The sequence below is a fragment of the Chelonoidis abingdonii genome, chromosome 3 (genome assembly GCF_003597395.2).
Source record: "Chelonoidis abingdonii isolate Lonesome George chromosome 3, CheloAbing_2.0, whole genome shotgun sequence".
Classification (NCBI taxonomy): Eukaryota; Metazoa; Chordata; order Testudines; family Testudinidae; genus Chelonoidis; species Chelonoidis abingdonii.
Genome location: NC_133771.1, coordinates 207,973,284 through 207,989,588, shown reverse-complemented (window position 1 = coordinate 207,989,588; position 16,305 = coordinate 207,973,284).

The window sequence follows — 16,305 nt, the reverse complement described above, 5'->3', positions numbered from 1 at the left end:
TGGTGTTTTTGTCTTTTATCATTTTCTGTGTGAGTTCATTCAAGAGCATAATGATTATCTTGTTTTACCCATAATGTTGTTACTGGAGCATTTAGTGAGCTGGACAAGGTACGCTGCATTTTGTGATAGGCATGTGTAAGACCCAGGAATCTTGAAAGATGTGTTGTGGGAGGGCGGGTATTGATCATCATAGCAGGGGACATATGTCTCAGTCCTCATCCTCAAAGGAAACCCACAGAACACCTTCAAAATATGATAACTTTGCTAGACACTAAAAATCATGGACATAGAAGAGACACAGGATTTATGGCTCATTAGAACAATCTGTAACCCACTAACCCTTCTTTGTCCTATGACTGCAGCAGAGATGTTAACTGCCCAGTTCACCTCGAATGGTCTCTTGCAACATGTGTTAACTCCTTATGCTGAACAACCTGTTCCCCCTTGTATTTAGCTGTCACCCTCTGAGTACATTTCCCAGACCCAAAGAACAGCTCTGTGTAAGGGCAAAATCTTATCTCTCTCACCAACAGAATTTGGTCCAATGAAAGATATTACCTCACCTGTCTCACTAGATGTATGCCAATATTAACCTTTTCCTGCAAAGCCCATGTGCTTTAACCTATGTCACATCACATGATATCACCTACTCTTATGCTACCAAAAAACCTTCAAGGCAGAACTTTCCTCTGAGTCTCCCATTGGGTTCTGGGTTGCCTGCTTATTCAAGGCTCAATTCTGCTCCTGCAAGCACTTCCACTGAAATCAGTAAGACAACTTAGGAGGGAAGAAACCAGTCAGCACTGGTTGCAAAGTCAGGGCTTTAGACTGTAAACAATGTGGGGTGAGAACAATGGGCCAGATTCTGTGGTATTCTTCAGTCAGTGGAGTTAACGTGAATGTGGATTGGCATCAGAGCAGAATTTGTTCAGGCCAATCTCTAATATTGAGACAAAATGGTGTGCATGCAACATGCCTCAAACTCGGGACCTGAACTAGTCACCTGTTGGTTTCCACAGTGAATTTAAGGTGCTTTTTCTGAACTATAAACCCCTAAATGGCCTGTGACCTGTCTGCATGATGGGCCATCTCTCCCACATTGCAATGCTAGCAGAGCTGCAGGCAGTGGAAGCCCTCAAGACAGAATGGATAGGAAAAAGAGCTGCTGGCAAGGTGCACTCCATGAGGGTCCCTCAACTTTTGCGCTCATTCCCCTGCTTGGTCTAAGGTAGCTAGAGGGCGTTGACCTTCAGGGTATACTGCAAAGGCCCTTTAACTTACCCATGCTTTTGGGGAAGGAGGAGCAGGGTAGAGACTGCCTTTGTACATGAACTGGGTCATGTATGGGTTTCTTCTCACTACTGATTGGCTTTTTTTTAGTGGTTAAAGGCAAGGAGAGGCTCCTGGTTTTGTATGTATGAACATATTTCTTGTGGGTGGTGAAAGCACCACAGAAGTATTCAGATAATCCCATTGATTTCAGTGGGAGGTAGCCACCTAAATACCTTTGAGGCTCTGGGCCATAGAGCCTGATCAAAAGCCCAGTAAAGTCTTTGTATTGACTTCAATGGATTAGACCTCAGAGCTTGGCACAGATGCTTTTTGAAAGCAATATTAGAAATGGAAATAAATCAATATTGACTTCTCTCTCATTTGGTCTGCACATGCTCACCAGTGGCTGCGCAATGGTAGTGATGATGTGATATGGAGGGGAAAAACAGTTCAGTCAGAATAGAATAATGAAATCAGAGTGAATAGAATTGTTCAGTGCTGAAGAAAGAGATTAACCCCCTCCCAAAATACATTTATTTCAGTACAGAAGGGAACTTGTGGAATGACTCAATGGATTAATAATGCCATAGTGAAAAGGAGCTGCAGGGAGGAGTAGCTTGGAACAGGACTGACTGGTTCCTGACTTACCATTCAGCGCTTGATTCTTGCGTCTTCAAACTTAGTCATAAGACAATGAGAAAACATGGTGAATTATGTCTGGATAGAAGACTATTCCCCTAATTGTATTGTGGGTCTGCATTCAAATCACATTTGTAACCAAGAATATTGTGAATGTTGAAATTTTACTGGGATAAATGATCTAAGATGGAAGGAAATAATGAAAAACCTTCCTGAAAGACTGCTGAACATTGAGCTTTCGACATACCTGTGCTATGACTTGGCTTAATTGAAGGACAAACTGTTGGTCTTTCATCTTTCAAACTGCAACTCAGAATTATCATTACCCATGTGAAATGTAGTCCAGTCCTGGCCCACAGAAAAGAACTGCAGTTAAATGTCAAACTGAGCCCAAACCAACCATTTTAATTCAACCATGTAAAAAAGTTTTGTTTTGGTGAAAGCTGTTGAAATGAATTGTTTTAACACTTCTGAATTGAAAGTTTTGGTTTCTAGCCAAAAATGTTTGGCCTTCAGTTTTTCTCCAAGAAGTCACTATTTTCTGCAGTAAGCAGACACTTTTTTTTTTAATTCATTTAGTCCAACACCCAATTTGCAGTTGAAAAACAGTTTCAATGGAACATTTTTAATCAGCTCCAGTGAGCAATAACATTTTGTCCAGAAATTCCTTGTGCAGTTTCAGATGAATAATGTATTCTTTATTTTCTCCGCTAAACTGTTGTGTATCTTTGATGTGGGCTTTTAAATAGCTGCTGTTTCATGGATGGTTAAATGATACCTATTTGTTTTCACAGTGGTATGTATAGCCTGATTGTACAGTCCTTATTTGGACAAAACACCTGTTGGCTTCAATGGAAATTTTGTTTGCTTTAAGATGTGATGATAGGTTTAATCTGTTTATCATGCTTTATGATCCTTTGGGATAAAAGGAACAATACATTTATGGCTTTAAGGCAATGCTGTCATGAAACCCAATTGTGATATACCTTTTAATACAAATTAGCTACAAAGTAATGCAGAAGTTATTTGTTGATATTTTTAAAGCTGTCTAGGGATTTGAACGCCAAACTCCCTTCAGTTTTAGTGGAAGTCAGCCACCTAAATCCTTTAAGCAGTCTTGAAAATCTCAGTAATAACATGTAACAACATTAACATAATTCACTGTTAAAGCTAACACCTTAGCACATTTATTGTCACCGTATGTCCCCATTTAAAAGCCAAAGGGCAACCTAATTTTTCCAGACCAAAACAGATACACAAAAATCAGAGCTGGTCAAAATTATTCATTCATTTTTTTAAAAAAGAGTTCTTTTTTCTGAAGCAAATGTTTTTCCTTTTCCCACCTCCACCAAAAAAAAAAAAAAGATAGAAAAAATGGAAAAGGAGAGAAAAAGCCTAAAAAATGAAAAACAAAAACAACTTCATTTTAGGTTTCAAAATATATTTTCATGTTTTTTTTTTTTTTTTTTTTTTGGCAGAACACTGACAAAATTCAAGAGTTTTGAGAACATTTTCTGGAAAACAATTCCACACACCACCCCATCACCTCCAAACATACTCACCATTTTCCAGCAAGCTCTAATGAAAATGTAGCTGGGCTACAAATGTTTGGTCCCATGGCAACTAAACCCTGAAATTCAAGAAGTGACAATGGAAATGACAGCTGAGCACTAAAGCCCTGAACCTTCTCCCATTGAACTCAATAGCAAAATGCCCATTAATGTCACATGTGCAGGACCAAGCTGTAAATACACCTGCCTTTCCTGGGTAACCCTCTCAGAACATTTCCTAGCCAAAAAGGTTTTTTTTTTTACATTACATGAGCACTGACATTCTTTTCATTTTCAAAAATATCACCGTGGCAAATGTTAAAACCAATCACAATCTTTCCCAGCTGCCTTTATCAAAGCCACAGGTCCCTATATCCCAACTCTAGCAATGCAGTCCAAAAACAGTACAAGGCCAATATCAGTACAATTCCACTGGGATAGCTGCTCCTCGGAGTGGTAATTCTCCTGTTAGAATACTCTGCTGTATTTTCAGGCCTGGTGCTGCAGACTTCCCTTACACGACTAGTGTTTACTCACATAAGCAGTCATACTGAAGCCAAATCCAACTGAGTATGGGCTACGCACCTGCATTATGATCTACGGGGCTGGAGTTTAGGATAAGAAAATCTTTGGGGGCAGGAATACCATTTTATGTACTCGTATCACTGCTAAAAAGCACTGTAATGCAATGCAAATAATAAATAGCCATTATGGTGGTGTGATTTTATTTTATTATTGCTAACTTGATCAATAAAAACATTGAATGTGCCCTCTTATCTGACTCATATGCTTGAGTTTCTTTTATATGTAAAACACAGAATGTATTCACGTGTTTGAATGTCCCTGTAGTTCAGTTATTAGTATACTAACCCATGGGCCAGGAAAGTGTGGGTTCAAATCCCATTCCATGGATCACACACAATACAGCACAATAATAATTCCAGCTGTTAGCGGTACCATGCGTCATACTACATGTTGAGCTGAGCTCCTCCTCAAGTTTCTCTTTTCCAAAGCTGATATTCCTCCCTTTTAATTCAGAAGGGTTTGAGCTTGAGCCGTATCTTTCAGGTCAGTCTGGTCCCAGCTGGAAGCATGGCTTTCTCAGAATTAGGATTTCATGTGTAGAACTCTACCCCTAGGAGTGTCCATCTTGGATCAGCTACTATTCATTTAATGTCTACTGTTTCCATCTGCCATTCTGTAAGGACAGAGTGGCCGTGTTTGACACAGGGAGAGTCTGCTGTTAGGCCCTAGTGTCTGGTTAATGACCATTATTCTATGCATATCCTTGCTGAGTAGTACCTTACTACCCGAATAATCCTACTGGGTTAAGCAAGACTAGGGAGAGTAATGGTGTCAGAACCTGGCCTTAAATAATCAGTGTTTTACGTAACTCCATTTAGGAGCTGGGCACATAGATTCTTTAAATAAATAATTAAAAAAATACATACTGCACCCCCGCCGCAAATTCCTATGGACCTCTGAGTTCTTCTTCAACAAAGCAGTTTCCTTGTCCCCTCATTCTCTGCCCCTTTCCTGACCTACTTACTTCATACTTACAATTTTCTCCTTTAATCTAGCTGTGCTCTATAAACTTTGAAGCAGACCTGCACTTAGCATTGAATTGGGCTTTCAGGTAATGGATCAGATTCTCAGGTAGAGTAAATGAGTGTAGCTTAGCTGACTTCAGTGGTTAGCTCTGCAGGATACACAAAAAGGTGACTAAACAGACAAAGGAAGGAGGACAGGATAACAATCGGGATAGGTGTGATTGCACAACTTAGTTGTCACAGTGCTGACTAGTTACTTTTGACAGAGTTGGTCATGCTGGTGGGGGAGTGGCACTGTACGTGAAAGACAGCATAGGATCAAATATAGTAAAAATCCTGACTGAATCAAAGTGTACCATAGAATTTCTATCCATAGAAATTCCAAGCTTAAATAATAAGAATATAGCACCATGTGACCAGGATGGTGATGGTGATTGTAAAATGCTCCAGGAGGTTAGAGAGGCTATAAAAATAGAAAACTCAATAATAATGGGGGATTTCAACTATCTCAATATTGATTGAGTACATGTCACCTCAGGACGAGATGCAGGGATAAAATTTCTAGACACTATAAATGACTGTTTCCTGGTGCAGCTAGTCCTGGAACCCACAAGGGGTCAGGCAATTCTCGATCTAGTTCTCAGTGGTGCACAGGACCTGGTCCAAGGGGTGAATATAGCTGAACTGCTCAGTAATAGCGATCATAATATAATTAAATATATCCTTGGGGGAGGGGGAATACCTAAGCAGCCCACCACCATAGCATTTACTTCAGAAAGAGGAACACAGAAATGAGGAAGCGAATTAAACGGAAATTGAAAGGTACAGTCACAAAAGCTGCAAACTACCTGGACATTTTTTTTTTTTAAACACACCAAATAGAGGCTCAACTTAAATGTATACCCCAAATTAAAAAACATAGTAAGAGGACCAAAAAAGTGTCACCATAGCTAAATAACAAAGTAAACGAGGCAGCTAGAGGCAAAAAGGCCAGATCTTGTAAGTGCTAAGAATTAGCTGCATATGCAATTTATTTATGATTTATTGTCAAATATCCTTGTGGGGCATTTTGGTATTGGACAGCCACAAGCCTTTCTTATGTTACCTATTGTTGATAAAATTTTGTTTGGTCAAGGAGAAAAAAAAGTTCCCTTCAGCTGTTTTTTTGAAATCCCCAAAGGGACTAATAAGGACTGTCAGGCAGCTTCATGACATGTAAAAATTCATCTGGAGTAAGAGTTTAGGCTAATGCTAACTACATTATAAAGGGCAAAAATTGTCTGAGCTGAGAGGAGAGAATTTTGCATGGTTGACTCCAAGAAATTAACTCAGAAATTTAGGACCAGATCCTCACCAGTTGCAAAATGGCCTTCCTCCATGAAATCAATGAAGCTGAATAGAGCTAGCTGATTTACACCAGCTGAGGATCTGTCCCCAGAGGCTCAAAGACTAGCTTAGGTTGTGCCATTTATAAATTTTAGTCTTTAAGGAGTTCCACATAATTCCAACAGTCAATGCTACAGGCTATATCCGTTCAATGAACCCTGTATGCGATGTTCCAAAACACTGGGACACTGAAATATATGGCCATGAGATTGGTTTGATTTAACATCTCTGATTTATGCTGGCATTCCCTGAAAAAAGAAACCAGCAGAAAACAACTCCAGGTAATGTTATTGTATCAGCTCTTAGAAAGTCTGAACAGGAAGCTCTACAAGAGAAGCTATTGTTTTTGTTCTTGGTTTTGGCTAGGATTACACACACACACACACACACACACACACACACACACACACACACACACACACACACACACACACACACACACACGATATATCTATATAGATAGATATGATATATAGATATAAGATATATATCTTTTCCTGGGCTTTTCCAGGAGCACAAAGTTAAATTGTAACATTGCATGATGTAAGCTACATAACCATTTTTTCACAGCCATCGCTGTGCAACCACCAACCAGCTCTCTGGGGAGCCCATTCAGATGTGCTTTTCACTGCATGGAATCATGGGACAAAATAAGGTAAAGGCCTGAGGCTAGTCTAACATATGTCTGGGGCTGGGCTCAGAAAATAGGGTCCCATCCAAGTTCCTCCCCACACTGGTGTGCGCAAACAGAGGCAAACTCTGATAACTCACCACCACTAACTAATGTCATATGCAGATATACAGTTTCTTGTACTTGAATAAGATGGTAATCAGGGCCGATGGGGGAGGTGGGGGAGCCAGTACAAATTACCAGGGCCCAGAAGAGGGCCCAGCTTAGCCAGTCCGCCCTTGCTGGGGGGCCCGAAAAAATTTTTTCATTGGGGCCCAAACCTGCTCTCGGCAGCCCTGATTGTAATATCAAATCTAGAGCTGGGCTTGACTAGCAAAATTCAGATTAGGTCTAGATTTGAAATTCTAAACATTATAATTCTTTTTTTGTATTGCAGTAACACCTAGAAGCCCTGACTGATGTCATGACCTTATGCCAAGATTTATACATATGTTCAAATTTATATACTGTGACTAATTCCATTGACTTCTATGGAGCTAATCACAGTGCATAAAGTAAAGTACTTGCATAAGTCTTTGCAGTATTGGAGCAGAAAAGACAGTGACCGATCTGAAAAATCAGAGTTGGGAATAGAATATAGGTCTCCTGAATTCCATTCCTGTGTCTGTGCACTAAATAATATTGACTCCACGACTGAGATCTGGGTAACAGGTTTTAACCTTTATTACAAAACATCTTAATTCAAAAATCTGAATCCAGATCTAGGTGCAGACTTTCCCCCAGCCAAAAGTTTGAAGACGTTTGGATTTAGGATACCAGTTTCAGCCCCACCAAATGTGGGTAATGCCATTGACTAATCAGTCACTCAAATGAGAGTACTTCACACTGCAGGATTGGACCTGTAAAATGAGTGCACAACTTGATCAAATCTGTGATTGTCTGATGCCTTCTTTGTGTAATATACGCACTGGATGCTATTCTTTTTCAGTGCAAGTTCTGTAATGGAAAGATACAGAACGTTTCTACATTTTGAAGATAAAAATGAACGCTGTGCTAAAGTTACTGAAATGTGCCAGGGAATGGCAGAGTATATTAGACTTGCATTGTCCTAGATGATAAATTTGAAATATCTGCTTTGTAAAAATCATTCCTGATTCCCCCAGGTAGTGGAGTCTTTCTGAAGATAACGTAATTAAACTACGGTAAAATCATATATTGAGAGAAACTTCAAAGACCCAACATCTCACCCCATCCAGCATCTAATATCCGCACATAACCACTATAGCTGTAAGAACTTGGAGAAACCTGACCCAGCCATCAAGCTATTTCTTCACAGTAAAAATAAAGAGAGGAAACTTGAGAGCCCAGAAATTAACAGAGGGATTGTGAGAGAGCAAAAGGAGTGAGAGGGCATGAGGGAGCTGCTCACAGGAGCTTGAAGCCTGAAGCAAGCTTACTAATTGAGTTAACCAGAGATCCCGGTTTCATGGAGGGAGCTTCAAGCAGTTGGTTCCTTATGAAAATGCTGAAATGGTTCCTGAAGGGAGCAGACTCTTGGAAACCTGTCAGGGTGTCAGCTCTGAGCAAGGCAGGTGCAAACTGAACTCCAGAGCAGGTCATCTCCTAAGAAATGATAACAGGACCCTGTGAAGGAACCCCCTCGCTCACCCAGGCTCTGAAGTAAGGGCCATGCCCTGGGATCAACTTTGGAGTCCATTTTGTCTGAATAAACCCAGCCCCAGTAAAGGTGGTGATTGGATGAGCAGGCATGTGGAGTCTGTCTAAAAGGGCCTGGAGAAGGGACAATAAAGGGCAGGGCACTGCAGAGGCACTACAGCCACAAGGGGGCAACAGGGGGCCGCCAACTCAAACCCAAGGGGAAAACAAGGACAGCAAAACATGAAGAAAAAAACCTAGTCAAGGGAAATAGATAAACGGACAGGAGAGCTGAAACGCTAACCAAATGCGTTCTACTAGACAAATAGCTCAAACATACAAAGCAATGCCAGTGTTCACAGGAGCATTGGAGGTGGAAAAGAGCTGCCCAGTCATCTAGTCCTTTCTTTCCCCTGCATTCTAACAAGAATGTCCCTGCGTGCTCTTCCTGAGTGCTTTAAGTAGCCTTCTCTGGATTATTTCCTGTGGTTGGGCATCATTACTGGCCTCTGAAAATGATTCCATACTCTGTCAGGACTCAGGGCCTGATCCAAAGCCGATTGAAATCAATGTACCTCTCACCATCAGGCCTTTATGACCGGGGTGTCTAACCGTTGCTTTATGCACTCCCATTGCATAGCTCTGGATTATCCCTCCTTGCACCTCCCCGAACAAGGCTTCTCATTCATAAAATGGATGTCCTCTAGATACTTGTAGGTTCTTCTCATGCTGTCTTGAAGAGTCACATTCTCCTCTCAGCTACTCCAGTATCAGTCTAGAGTTGCAGTAATGACATCAGCTGAGTTACTCTAGATTTACATTGGGGTAACTGAAATCAAAATCTCTCCCTGTCCTCATTCCCCACCTCCCCACCCCCCGGGCTTTCTAGCTATCTGGCCTTTATCTTCTCCTCATAAATTTTACTGGATAAATGTAGTGTAAATCGGTCTTTCCTCATAACAATTGTCCCAACTCTCTCCTTATTACAGTAGTCTCATCCTAGAGCACGTCCCATTTGTCAGTAACATTTTGGGGTTCAAAAGTACACAGAGGGCTTGGCTTGGGCTTGGAGAGTTGCAGTGCTGGTGGTGGGTTTACAGCGCTGCAACTTACTCACCGTCCACACTTGCAGGGCACATACAGCGCTGCATCTCCCTGGCTGCAGCGCTGGCTGTCCTCCTGCTCTGCCTGGGGCATAATGATTGCAGCGCTGGTGAGGCAGCGCTGCTCTGCCAGTGTGGCCACCAAAAGCGCTGTAATTGGCCTCCAGAGGTATTCGGAGGTATCCCAGAATTCCTGTTCAGCCACTCCCAACAGCGCTGCAAATGCTGCAAATGTGGCCACACTGCAGTGCTGGTAGCTGTCAGTGTGGCCACACTGCAGCGCTTTCCCTACACAGCTGTACGAAGACAGCTGTAACTCCCAGCGCTGTACAGCTGCAAGTGTAGCCATACCCTCAGGTTCTGATCCAACAAAGCATTTACACACATATGTAAACGGTCCTATGGAAGTCAAGGGGATGATTCACATGCTTGAAGTTAAATATATGCTAACTGCTTCATTAGGTCCTCAATGCGGCTAGATCAATGACATGAAAATCCAAAATAAGCCCACCTAGAGTTGTGTAATGCTTGCGATTATAAACATACAGAAGTCAGGAAATGTAAAGTGCTGGTCCCCAAGGATAGTATGGACGAATATATTCTTTGTTACCTTGCACTTGTCTACTCTATGTTGAATTCATTGGCTATTGGGCTGCTCAGTTATTTAGTTCTGTTAGATTCAGAGATTCTAAAGCCGGAAGAGCCCATGATGATCATGTAGTCTGACCTCCTGTATAACACAGATCTTATTAAGTCTTTTTCTAATCCTCCTTGTCGATAACATTGTGACAGCAGCAAATTTTGCCACCTTGTTATTCATCTCTTCCTCCAGAGAGGTAATGAATCGATTGGACCCAATTTAAACTAGGACAGACCCATTATTGAGACATCCTTTGCATTTTAAGTGCCTTTAATGCTTCCGAAAGGTATTATACTGACAGCTCTGGAGACTTAGGGCCAGTTTCTCTCCTGGTACAAAATGGAACAGGTCCATTCAGATCACTGGGACCATATGAGCTTACACCAGCAGAACATTTGAGCTCTAATTCTCTCTACCTGTTCCTGAGCTCTGGGGCCACCTGCTTCAGCTCCCTGTGAGGAAGCAGGATGCTGGAAGGTTGAGATGGCATGCAGCCGACAGAGGCGGAGCTGACATAGGGCAGAGAGCAATCTAGCCCTTCCTAGTGGATGGAGTAGATTGTGCTTCCTTGTGTTCATAGAGCTTCCCTGGAGAGACTGCGTCTCAGAGAATAGTCTCTCCATGGTTCCTCCAGGTGTGGTACAACTCTGCACCACTGCCTACTCAGGGCTTTGGCTTAAATGCAATGCCAGTCATCTCTTCTGCCCATAGTCTCACTGAATCAAATATCATTACTCACATGAATAAGGGCTCACCAGTGTGAGTAAAACTGGCACAATGAGTGTGAAGCGTGGTTGTTTGTCACTCTCCACACTGCTAGTCATTCACCTCTACTCCACTTGCCTGTAATTCAAATGCCTGACTGACTCAGGGCCCAACTCCCACTCAAACTAACCTTCTGTTTGGGGTGGACTTATTCTGTTTCGCTCCCTGCCTGTCACTTGTTTCTCAGCACAGGCTGGACTCCTGCTCTGAGGCCTTGCTTTCATTCCACATTTGTTCTAGAAAAATCACTCCATTCCTTCCCCACAATGCATTTCCACAATGCAGCAAAAACCCTCAGGTTACATCAGTTACTCCAGGCTAAAATTAACTTTACTCAGTAAGAACCAGGCATCTGTTCCTGCTATCACAGTTCTGACGCAAAATCATTATTCTTCAGAGAAGGTTTCAAAGAAACTCAGTACAGTTTCCAACTGCTAATTTTCTGCTCTATACAAACTCCTTGTTATGTGCTACCACTTTCTCTTATCTCTTAGGTTGACTTGGAAAGAATAAAATAAACAAACCATGGTGGTCACTATAAAAATAGGTGTGTTCTATACAAACAAAGCCCGGAAATATATGGACTTTTGTTTAATATTCATCAGCTAGTATAGTGTATTAATGAAAATTGAATATAACTGTAAGGTGGTTATGAAATTTCAAGCTAAGAAAAAAATCAAGCGGAGACAGTATTTCAATAACTCTGGAATAGAAGAGTTTCTCATTTCTGGAAGTGTAGCGCAACTCTACCGGAGAAAGTAATTTTACAGACTATATTCGTTGTCTACTAATGATTCCGCATTATATTTTTGTATATCAATCCATCTCTTTAAGACAAAGCACCGAGCTGGCAAGCATTGTATAATAGAGACTCCAAGGAGTAGGTTCACTATTCATCTTATTGCTAGCACACCACTTCATGGAGCAACAAAATAAAATGTGAACCAAGACTTGGAAAGTCTCTAAAAACTGCCTCTAGTGATCTCTATCTACTGTTCCTTAGTCCCCAGTCCAGTGCGACACTTAGGCAAACACTTAACTTTAAGAATAGAGGGGTCTTGTTGACTTCAGTGGCACTATTCACATGCTCAAAGCCAAGCACTTGCTGATTCAGGAAAGCACATAAGCATGTGATTAAATTCATCCCTATTCAGGACAACAGTTAAGCATCTGCTTAAAATTATGTCCCTGGGGACTTTTTATGGGAGATGTAGTCCAGCTGGGGAGTCCAGTTCATAAATGAGAACTGAGGCATGAGGCACTTGAACTACAACTCCCAGAAGGCACCAGAGCAGCTCAGGGGAATGCAGATTAATGTCAAAGCAAGCCTAAAGAAGTTTCAATTTGGTTTATCAAAAATGTCCAAGCAAAACCTTTTGACATTTCCAGGTAGAATTTTCCTGGAATTTTCCAGTTTGTCAAAGATTTTGATATTTAAACATATTGCCATAATTTAGTCAAAATAACTTTTGAGATGTCAGAATTTCCTGTGGGATGGAAATTTTGATTTCCAACCAGTTCTGCAGATAATTGTTATAAACAAATCAAATAACTCATTGCGTTCAAGCTGTGGTGCTATGTGAAATTGTCAGCATTTTTCTTTTTGGTGTGTGAAATTGAAATAATGCCATGCTCCTGAAATCATGCTCATTTCTGCCAGGGGTACAATGAGGGACTGGCCCCAGGAAGTCCAGCCCCCTGCTTGCCTTAACCCCAACCAGAGATGGAAATTTGGCCCAGCTCCCCTGACCCCCAGTCATGAGGGAGGGGTGGCCAGGCCAAATTTGAGTGATGTTGGAATCCTGTATGCCTGCTTGGCTTCCACCTTTTCCAGTTCTTCTGGTGCCATGGGCACCAGGCACCCCTATCCCTTGGGGAGATGTGGGGCAGAGGGCACCAGGCCTCCTAGTGACCTGGAGATGGGAGGATTGGATCTGGGCTTTTGGTGCTTCCTGGGAATTGGAGACACAGAAGGAGGATGGGGTCTGGGGCTCCCAGAGCTGCCTGGCCCCTGTGGGCAGGTCTCAGATGCCAAAGGGGGGACAGGGAAGGGGGCAAAGTGGTCAATTGCCCAGGGGCCTGGCAATTTAAAAGGACTGGGGCAGATGGGATAGATACATTTGTTTTCAATAAAAATTAAGATTAAAAAATGTAACTGGATCAAGCAAGGCCACAATTTATGCACAGTGGGTTCTAAGGTGTTATCAATATGTTATCAGCCACACCTTTCTATAGGAGCGATGGACTGTTCTGCTCTGAGGACTTGAATTGGGGTCGGTGGGTCTGCCTGTGAGGAAGCTGCTCTTCAGCCTGACTGCCTCTCTGGGTAAGAGCTCAGGCCTGAGTGTAGGGCAGGGAAACTGTGTTGGGCAGGGGTAGAGCATGGGTTTGATTGAGGGGCAGCTGAAGAGGGAGTGTGCAGGGCTGGGTGTGGGGGACTGTGGAGTGCGGAGAGTTTGGGGTTGAATGCAGTCAGAGGAGGGAGAGATCTGGGCCACCACCTTAGGAAAATTCTGGGTGCATCCCAGGTTTCTGCTATGAAAAAAAATTATTGAAAAATGTTCCCATTTTTTGCTTCACTATGGCCTGATTTTAGGTCTTGATCCAGTGCCATTTGAAGTTAATGGGGTTCTTTTGATTGGCTTCAATGACAGCTGGATGAGATAGCTGGTGTGAGCATTCCATCAGAATGGGACCAATTTTGAATTTGGAGCAATTTGAATGTCAAAATTCAAAGAGTTTTGAGTTTCACAGTGAATATATTTACATCTATGTGGGTGTGTATGTAGGGGGCACATATCATGTAAATGGCCAATAAGAAATATAACTATCTCCTCAAATCCATCAGACAACGTTAAACCAAACCAAAAACTACACACTGGTTAATGGAAACTGCTTGAAGAGATTCATAACAGTACCCTGTCCTGCGAAGATTTATGCAGGTGTTAAAATTTATGCATACAAGTTATCCCATTGACCACAATAAAGTAGAGCTGGGGGACATTTTTCCGACTAACATTTTATTTGCCAAAAAAAATGCAATTTCAAGTCAACCAAAATGATTCTCAAGCGTATATCAAATTCAACAAATAGTTTCACCTATGTGTTGAATATTCAGCTGCCTTTTTTAAAAAAAAAGACATTTGGAAGAGTCGAAACACTTCCATTTTTGGTTTTGAAACAATGTTTTGCTTCAAAATTTGCCTAATTTTTTTAAAGGTGGGATACAAAAATGAAATGTTTCATCTGGGTTCAAACAAAATATTTCAGTTGACCTGAAATGATTTTTCCCCCCTTTTGGCTCAGCCAAAACCTCTTTATAAATAAAACTTATTTATTTGCACAACGCTAGTCATTAGACTGGAATCTCTGGTCTGGTAACTCACTGGAGATTCCCCCTAGAGAATTCCCCTATGTAGAGGGAAATCTCTGGCCTGTTTAAAGCAGGCAGAGTTGGCTCTCCACTCTATTCCCCACCACCGCTGCCCTGCCCAGTAAAGAGGGGTAGAAGTGTGTCAGGAGAGGCAAGCCAAGGGCACTGGGTGTGGTTGAGAGACGCTCCACTATGCCTCAATCATTGCTGGCAGAAGCTTTGATCTTGCAGTGCAATTTAAAGCTGCTCCCCTTCCGTTTTAAATTACACTAGGGCTGAGCAAAGCAGACTCAAGAGACATGATCCGGTCTCTGTCAGCTCCCAAGCCCTCCAGGTGCCCAAGTTTTGCTCAAGTTCAGTGGAGAACTGAGCCCATTGGGATCACTGACGGACACAGAGTTAAATCTCACAGGACTGGAGCCTAGATTCACAACTGAGGTTGCATTTTCAACGCTTTCTTCTGATAAAGAAATGTTGTCAGCCTCCATCCATTTATGGGAAACAACAATTCAGCTTTGAAACCTCGAACTTGACTAAAGGCCAGTTAACTCTTTATTTCAATGGGCTTTAGCTAAGGCCCTTCATGTTAACACAGCTGGCACAGTCCTGTATATTAACTGCTGAATACATGTTGTTGGCCTGACCTGGGAAAAAATAAATTCTTACCGAATCTATTTCACGGAGAAGAGGAAAAACCTATTAACAAATAGAAAAGCACTGGGAATACATCTGAGCACTGTCTAGCTGCTGCTGTTATTTAAAGAAGCTGGTGCCAGCAAGACAGCTCTATTGTAATGTCAGCACTTAGCCACCTATTATGCCATTTATTATTCAACAACCTTTGCTTCATGTATCGCTTTTAAAAAAAGAAGACATGCTCCTGCCATCATGGCAAGAAGTTTAAGCCCTGAACTGCTAACTGAACACAGCACTGAGGTTTAGATTCTCATTTACAAAAAGGCCCCTTAGCACTGTTCTGGGACCGTACATGGGTCCTAAAGTGTAACGTATGCTCTTTTTAAGGCCCCTTTCCACTGCCGGAGTGGTGTAGAAAGGGCCTTGGTGCCACTGAGAATAGGGTGACCGGACAGTAAGTGTGAAAAATAGGGACAATGGGTGGGAGGTAATAGGAGCCTATATAAGAGAAAGGCCCCAAAATCGGGACTCTCCGTTTAAAAATCAGGACATCTGGTCACCTTGAGAATCAGGGCCAGAGCTAGAAACAGAATTTAACTGATGTGTACAACATTTGAATTCAGAAAATGTAATTAACCCACTTACCGAGAGAACCACTGAAGATAGGCGAGAAGCACAAGCTCAAAGCCAGACACTGTAGGTGGGACATGGTCAAAATCCATACGTGAACATAGATCCAGAATTTTCAGTTAATGCGTTCAGCTGCAGCTTCCAAGCCTAGGTGCTCTGAGTACAACTCTTAGATTCACATTTAGGCACCTAACCCAAAGGGGCTTGAGTTTTTCAGAGGGTCTGGGAACCTGCAGTGCATGTTCATTGGGCGTTATGGGTGCTCAGCACCTCTCAGGAACAGCCCTCTTTCCTTTGGGTGCCTCGCTATAAATGTAGGACGCATCCAGGTATGGAAAGGTTGGTCCAAACCACCTTTGTGGGGAGACCCCTGTAGGCTTCACCTACTGTACTGAACAGTTCAGGAGGCACAGAACAGAACTGACATCTTTATTACTGAGAATAGTCCCTAGTTCTTCTGTAGTACTTTTCATC